The 7,414-nt window shown below is 36.9% G+C and overlaps 1 long non-coding RNA gene across 1 annotated transcript; it reads right to left on the reverse strand.

The window, feature by feature from the left end:
• Positions 1-200: 200 nt before the first annotated feature.
• LOC131548562 (uncharacterized) lies at positions 201-6,623 on the reverse strand. Its single transcript, XR_009273189.1, has 3 exons — positions 6,473-6,623; positions 467-552; positions 201-398 (listed from the first exon to the last, which is right to left on the reverse strand). It is a non-coding gene; the product is annotated as an uncharacterized LOC131548562 (long non-coding RNA).
• Positions 6,624-7,414: the final 791 nt, after the last annotated feature.

The following is a 7,414-nucleotide window of genomic DNA, read 5'->3' on the forward strand; positions in this document are numbered from 1 at the left end:
AAGCAAGCATGAAGGTTCACCCTCAGTGGGGCAAGTAGATACATGACACTTTGAATTCATACGATTTTGCCACCAATTCACCAAAACATCAGTAGCAAATTTCAGTGTGTGCATTGGTTTTAACACAACATTTACTTCTACTGGACAAACAAAGATTGAACAAATGAAACAAAATTGGGATGAGTTGATGAGTTGTAGATTTATTTATATTTATTTTTAGCAGATAAATACTTTATGGTATGATTATATCAACGTTTTGATATAAATAGCGCAAAAAGTACAGATATTAAATCAAAAAGTATTACAAAAAGCAACAGCCATTTCAAAGAGCCAATCTGAGACAAAGCAGTGTACATACAGTAAAACAATGCCAAATTGGAAGTCTGGTGCACTCCAACCTGCAAAAAAAATTGTACTATGCAAATTAAGTTCAGCAATCATTTCTGGCCTGTATTTGCATTGTTACCTGATTTGCATGATTCCTTTAGTTAAGAGGTCTTCAACAGGGGGTCGACGACGGTACAGTAGGGGGTCTGCCAATTTTTGTTTGATCTCAAAAAAATCAAATAAAATACACAAATAAAAATACACATTATTTAACCCACATAAATATCATGCTACAGGCATGTTTTTATAGGCCAAGCTTAAAATTCAGCACTTTTACATTACACAAAAGGCCTATAAATGGTCAAAGACCCCAACTTCACTAAATCAAGCGCTAAAACACAGCAGATGGCATGCGCAAATAAACGACACCATCAGCGGACCTGATTCTATCTTTGTTTTTGTGCATTGGGTACAAAACTAATGGCGGCACAACAGTTCACTGTTTGTTCATCTACTGCAGAAGGTGCTAGACTGTCACACTGCGTCTGTCCTTCTCTCAGCTCCCCGAACAGAGCAGCGACATCCCAGCTCATCCGTGGAAAATGCCGTTACGCCCCGCGGGGAAGGGCTTGTGATCGGCTGCCTGTCTGCATGATCCCCCCTTGAGCCCTGATTCTATCTCCGCATTGAGCCATTAGCCAGATCTGCATGCTTAGATACACATGGCTCCAAGGTTTCGGCTTTCCTTGGAATTAATGCAGCTTATCACTGCGCCATAAGTGTTGTCGGTGACATATAAAGCTTCCCGCACCTGAATGATAATTAGACATTCTGTACGGTACACTACTCTTGATGTGTCACAACACGGGAAGTGGGTTGTTGTGTGCACTGTCACCTACTGTAATGTGTGTGTTCATGCATGTTTAGGTGTGTATGAAGGAAGGAGAAGGTGAGAGAGCACGCGAGCGAGCATGTCTTGCTTGCACTCTCTTACATGGACAGTGAGTCTGGCAGAGGCCAGCGGGGGTTTGTGTGTTGCCATGGTAATGTGAGGCAGGCTTGAAAGAGCAGTGCGGTTAGCCCAACAGGACATGTCTTAAATGGACCGAAGGAACACATGTGAACCTCTATTCCTCTCTCTCTCTCTCTCTCTCTCTCTCTCGCTCTTGCTCTTTTTCTCTTCAGTATTCATCATCTTTATTTGCAGAGCGTTCGGCTTGTAGCACTCTTTGCCAGGTTATAAAGTAATGTATTAAAATCTCTCTGGCTAATGTGGCTGAAATAATATACTGTGTTATTTTCCCTGTTCTTCATTTAATTTGATTTATATTTTTTTTTCATATTTCAAGTCATGACCATGATTGTCGTATTTCGGAAAAAAAAAAAGAAAAGAAAAATGTTATTAGCAAAAAATGTGTGTTCCGTGGTAGAACGGTTTGAGATGTGACAGGAAAAATACACCTAATTAGAGCTGTGTAATTTAGAAATAATTATTTTTAATAAAGTGTTTTGTGATGTTTACACTCTAAAAAATTCTAACCTAAGGTAACCCAAAATGGGCCTCATGTGGTAAATATCTAAATTAACTGGTCTTATTAAAGTAAAAATAATATTTAATAAGACTAAGTTAATTTGAGTACATTCCCTGCTGAAAAACATGCTTAAACCAGCTTAAACTGGTTTGCTAGTCTTCACTGGTTTAAACTGGTCTCCCAGCCTGACCAATGTTGTTATTGTTAACTAAAAATAAAACCACTAAACAAGTACATTCTCACCAAAAAAAAAAAAAAAAACTCTTAAAACTACATTCCAAGCCCCAAAAACATTACATTACATTTAGTCATTTAGCAGACACGTTTATCCAAAGCGACTTACAAATGAGGACAATAGAAAAAACAGTACTATTTATAAAATTACAGTGGATTTGGGTGTCCGCCATGATACTTGCTGTGAGAAATAGAGCAAAACAGAGTGATACAAATGGTTGGAGTTCTGTTATCACTAGAATATCGTATCCTCTCAGCCAATCAGATCCGAGGACCATAAAGACCTGTTTTAAAAACGTGCATTAATACATTAAACAACAATAATAATATTAATAAATAAATAATTGTGTATATAAAAACACTAAAATAACACTAAGAACAAGCTGGTGTCATAGCCTGACCAACAGAAAATTTCCCCAAACCTCTCTAAAACCAGCCTGGGAGACCACCTAAAACCGGTAAACTGGTTTAGGCTGGTTTAAGATATTTTTCTTAGCAGGGTTTGGTTATACATGGGGTCAAATCAACGATCTAATTCGCTTAATTATCAGGTGATCTATTCCTTTAAGACAACAACTGCACAATCTTTGACAGTAGGTTTGATTCTTTTATAAATATTAAGAAGAAGAATTTTTATCAGTATGTATTAAATCACATTATTTATTATTTTTTTCATTGCGCAATGAATTAAATCAACTAACACACTTATATAACTGAGGTAATATCTGGAGGAGAGCACTCTAGCCTTTGGAAAATAAGTGAAAAAAGAAAGAGCAATTCTCACTCAAGCTTCTATTTATCACAGGTCAGTGTTTGACATTCTAAATTTGCTGAGACAAGAAGCCGCCGCAAACGTGGGCCGATACATTTACAAATCCTCGCTTGCTCAGAGATCTTTATTTAGAGAAATAAACAAGGCGCAACAATGCTGAAATGCAGAAGAATGAATGTGACCTTTTCCAAACGGAATCAAGCCTGACATACATTAAATTAATATCACAAATCAGTTTGAGTGATTTGCTTATTTTGTACACAATCATTTTAGTTGGCAGAATCTGCTCTGCCATGTATCCAGGCAACCGAGTCGTGCGTTTGTGACCCCTTTGGGAATAACAGTGAAAGGGAAGATGTACATTTAAATTAGGTTAAAACGACAGTTTGTTTCTGCTCTACATTTCTTTTTATCACCAGCCCATTAACTCCTGTCAGGTCTGTCATTCCCTCAATCTGCTTTCCTTTTTATTAAGCCTCTTTGCCTGTCACACTGTACTTAGCGCAAACAAAGGCATGGAAGGAGGAATCCTCAAAAGTGGAGCATCGTCGTGATTGGGTTTGGGTTGGCGTGCAGCCCCGAGGCCCTGAGCGCGGACACTGTGTTTTTTTTTTATTGCGCGTCCTTGAGACGTTTTCACACCCGGGTCTTAAGTGCAGCCGAGCTGATGTGAACAGGTGAATGCACTCGTGCTGTGAAGCGTCCAGGTAAGTGGCCCACTTTCCCGCTCAGAATGGTGATGTCACGACCTGGTATTGAAAAACACCTGGGGAAACGAGCAGCAGAGTGTGAATGAGATCTGTCAGTCAGACGCACAATGCAACATGGGCACAGGTTGATGTTTAGCCGCCACTGTCGGCCTGTTGTGAAGCTCTGTCAAAAAGACGTATTTTAAATAAACAAAAGCTTGAAAACTCTTTGCCTGCAACTCGTCTCCGGTAATCCACTACAGTTAAGCTGTGTGGGCCTGACAGGGACTCGGCTGAGAGCGTTCCTGACTAAGAACGACTTGGACCTATTCACAACAAGAGAAACAAGACTTGAAACATTTATTTCCAATACCGTTCTCTCTCTATCTCTCTTACACACATATGTATACATGTGTGAAAATACTGCCTTAGTACTATAGGGTGACCATACGTGCCATTTTTCCCGGACGCGTCCTGGCCAGGATTTCTATATATAAATATGTGTATAAAAAATAAAAACAAAAATATGGTGTAGGAGGAAAAACTTTTTGCGAGGGACTTTTACGTTTTCCTCACAAAGATATTTGCAATCTCTCGCAAAACCAGTTGAGTTCAGACAAACTTCACAGCTTGCAGTGGTTCACGCAGCTCCGTACGTTCACAATGGAGCAGTTCCTAGAGTTTTATTTTGGACTCAAGTAAACTTTATAAATTTGGTTTGATGATGAAAATTCAGCTTGCATCACAATAATAAATTACATTTTAAAATATATTCAAATAATAGTTATTTTAAATTCTAATGATATTTCAAAATATTATTTTTTCTTCTTCTGTATTTCTGATCAAATAAATGCAACGTAGGTGAGCATAAGAGACTTCTTTCGAAAAAACTTTAAAAAAATCTTATTGACCACAAACAAGCACCAAAGTAGCTGCAGTACTGCAATCCTGGCTCAACATCTAGTTGTTAGTTTATAATTTATAAAAGAAAATATTTAGAATTTTCAAATCACAACCTTCACCAAATCCTGATTTACATTACAGCTAGCTGTTCTGCAGACTATTTTTGATGTGTTGACTCTGAATTATCCAAGTGGAATACATTGGTAGTGTTGAGTCCTCATTACACAAAAAAAAGTTTTAAAGGTCCATAAAAGTGCTCCCCAACTCAATTCGCTCACTTGAAAACATCACCAACTGCTCATAAATCAAAGCTCTTTCATGAGAAAAAAAAAAAAAAAGTTATTGCAGACATAACATAAATAACACGTCTAATGAAATTTCTTCAGTTAAGTTTGAAGTGTTTTTTTGACAGCTCTGAAATGATTTATGAAATAAGATTCATGAAAACACTCTCTCTGTATAAATAATGAAACTACACTTAATTTTTCTATTCATCTACAAAAAAAAAAGGATGTATACAAAAAAATTTGTTGAGCTATTTGTTAAGATATTCATGCAGTTGTACAGAAACTTCATTAGTTCCTTATCAAGTACTAAATCATATTACTATATCAGACTACAAGCACTGATAGCAGAGCCTGATGCCAGCAACACCTGTCGAGGCTAAGCAAGTGTGGGAAAAGATAACCTGAGAAATCTTTCTTGACTTTCTTGTCATCATTAAAATTCCCAGGGCACTTCTTGCAGGAAAGCTAGGGTGATAACCTGGCACCTTGGACAAATTTACCCACTGCGGCCTATTGCTTATAGCCTCCTCCATCAAAGAGAAAATTCTCCCCTGCCCTTCGATGATAAGTGGCGCGTGCCCATGGCCAGCCTGAGTACTTCTGCAAGCTTTACAGTGTAATTACATATGGAAGTGCCCAATAAAAATAATGAACAACATTCACTTTTATGTAAGTGTGTTGTGGAACAGTCTGTGATTGTTGTTGTTGTTAATTAGATTAATTAAAAGTCATTTATTAGCAACATGGGATCCATAATGTAAAGCATTAGTATATACTGATACTACATCTCCTGTATTGCATGGATTTTTAATAAGAAATCACCAGACTGACACACTAATTCCTCACAGATTCTGATTATACCAAACTGTACAAGTGCCACTGATGAGTTTTCAAAACGCTGTTAAAATTGACAGCTTTTAGAGAAAAGTTTCATAATGCCACTTTAGACTTGAGGGATCCGCAAAAGGCCATTTTCACAAAATGAAAGTATTGAAACAAGACATCAAATGTTCTCTCCAGCGAGGAAATTACTACAAGGTTTTATAGTGTTTTATAAGCTCTACCAATTTTCAACCTTGTTTTAGGTGGAACGGCATTGTCTACGCTTTATGAATCTCTACTTTTAGAGAGTTTTTAAGCTTCAGCAATTACAAAACTCAGTAGAAGTCTAAAATGAAAACTCCAAAAATATAATGATGCTCTACAGCGGGTCCAAAACTCAGATCTGTTCAAATCTCCTTCTCTTTAAAACTGTTTAGTGGTCACAAATATGTTATTTGCTGAGTGCAAAATAGCATCTACATTTTAAAAAGCTGTTATTTGCATCACAATACTGTCAAATGACGTTACCCAACATCATTTCTAAGGTGGCTCATTCAGTTGTAAGACCTTGTTTTGGGTGGAACAGGCTTATTGTTAAAATGCCATGTTTTATTTACATTTAAATGATGTGTTCTTACAAACTATCTCAGAGAATTAAGTTCAAGGTTTTCTAGTTGTGGCACACAATTACTTTTTGCTGTGAGTAATTATGACAGCTTTTTTTTCTTTTTTCTTTTTCCTGTGGTCCAAATATTCTCTCTATAAACAACAATCTCTGTTTAAATGTCAAAACGCTTCCGTATTTGGTTCTCGCCGCTCCGAGCCTCTCTTGACCCCCAACCCCTGCCAAGTCTTAATGGCCTTTTCTCCAACCATAAGCTGACAGAATATTTACAGTATACCTACTCTTCCTCTGTTTCTTCAGAAGAGCATGTCCAGAGTTCACTGTAAGGTCTGGCCACATTTTATTCCGCTCCATGAACATCCCCCTCATGCCGCAGGACTGCAGGGTGTGTCTGAGGAGGCGGTATGAAGGAAGGTCGGCACATCTGGCCATGTGTTCTGCATGGGTTGAAACTGCTGCAGGAAGGTGAGGATAAGGACATAGGCTTGTTAGTATCTGTATAATGTTAATTCTACTATTTAAGTTTTTAGAACTTAAATAATTGCATTATGGAATTGCATTAAGATATTCTGAAGAAGGTTCAACATTGGATCCCATTGACGTCCATTGTATGGACAAAAAAAACCCACATAGATATGTCTAAACATCTTTTTTGTATGTGTGTTGTACAGAAGAAGTCATTGAAATGAGATTTCTATACTTCAAGTTATTTCTTGAAATAAGAAATTTATTTGGGAAACAACACTGCATATGATATTAAGACTTGTTTTCAGATAATGTATTTTTAATACAAGTGTGTTTTTTATCTTTATGCACTGACAGATTTTTCTTTTTTTTAGTATAAACACGTTTAAAAAAACAACAAGTGAAAAATATCTGCAGTAAGACTGGAAGACATAATAGACACAAAAAACAAATCTTCATATCTTATGCAATGTTGCTTCTCCACTAAATGTATCTTGTTTCAAGGATTTTTAGATATTTTTTTTTTACTAGAAAGCAAGTAAAAAAACAAATAGTTAAAAACATATTAAAAAAGCCTTTTTTGCCGAATGAAATCTGCATGCAGCAACACAGTTGAGGAGAAAAAGAAAGAAGAGGAAGAACATAATTTGTAAATGTTGCTAACCAGATTCAATCTCAAGTGCCAGGGCTCAGTGGCTACATCCATACAGCATCAACTCAGTGATCAGTTCTTATTTTTATTTATTTTATTTTAAAAT

The sequence above is a fragment of the Onychostoma macrolepis genome, chromosome 10, assembly GCF_012432095.1.
Source record: "Onychostoma macrolepis isolate SWU-2019 chromosome 10, ASM1243209v1, whole genome shotgun sequence".
Taxonomy (NCBI): Eukaryota; Metazoa; Chordata; class Actinopteri; order Cypriniformes; family Cyprinidae; genus Onychostoma; species Onychostoma macrolepis.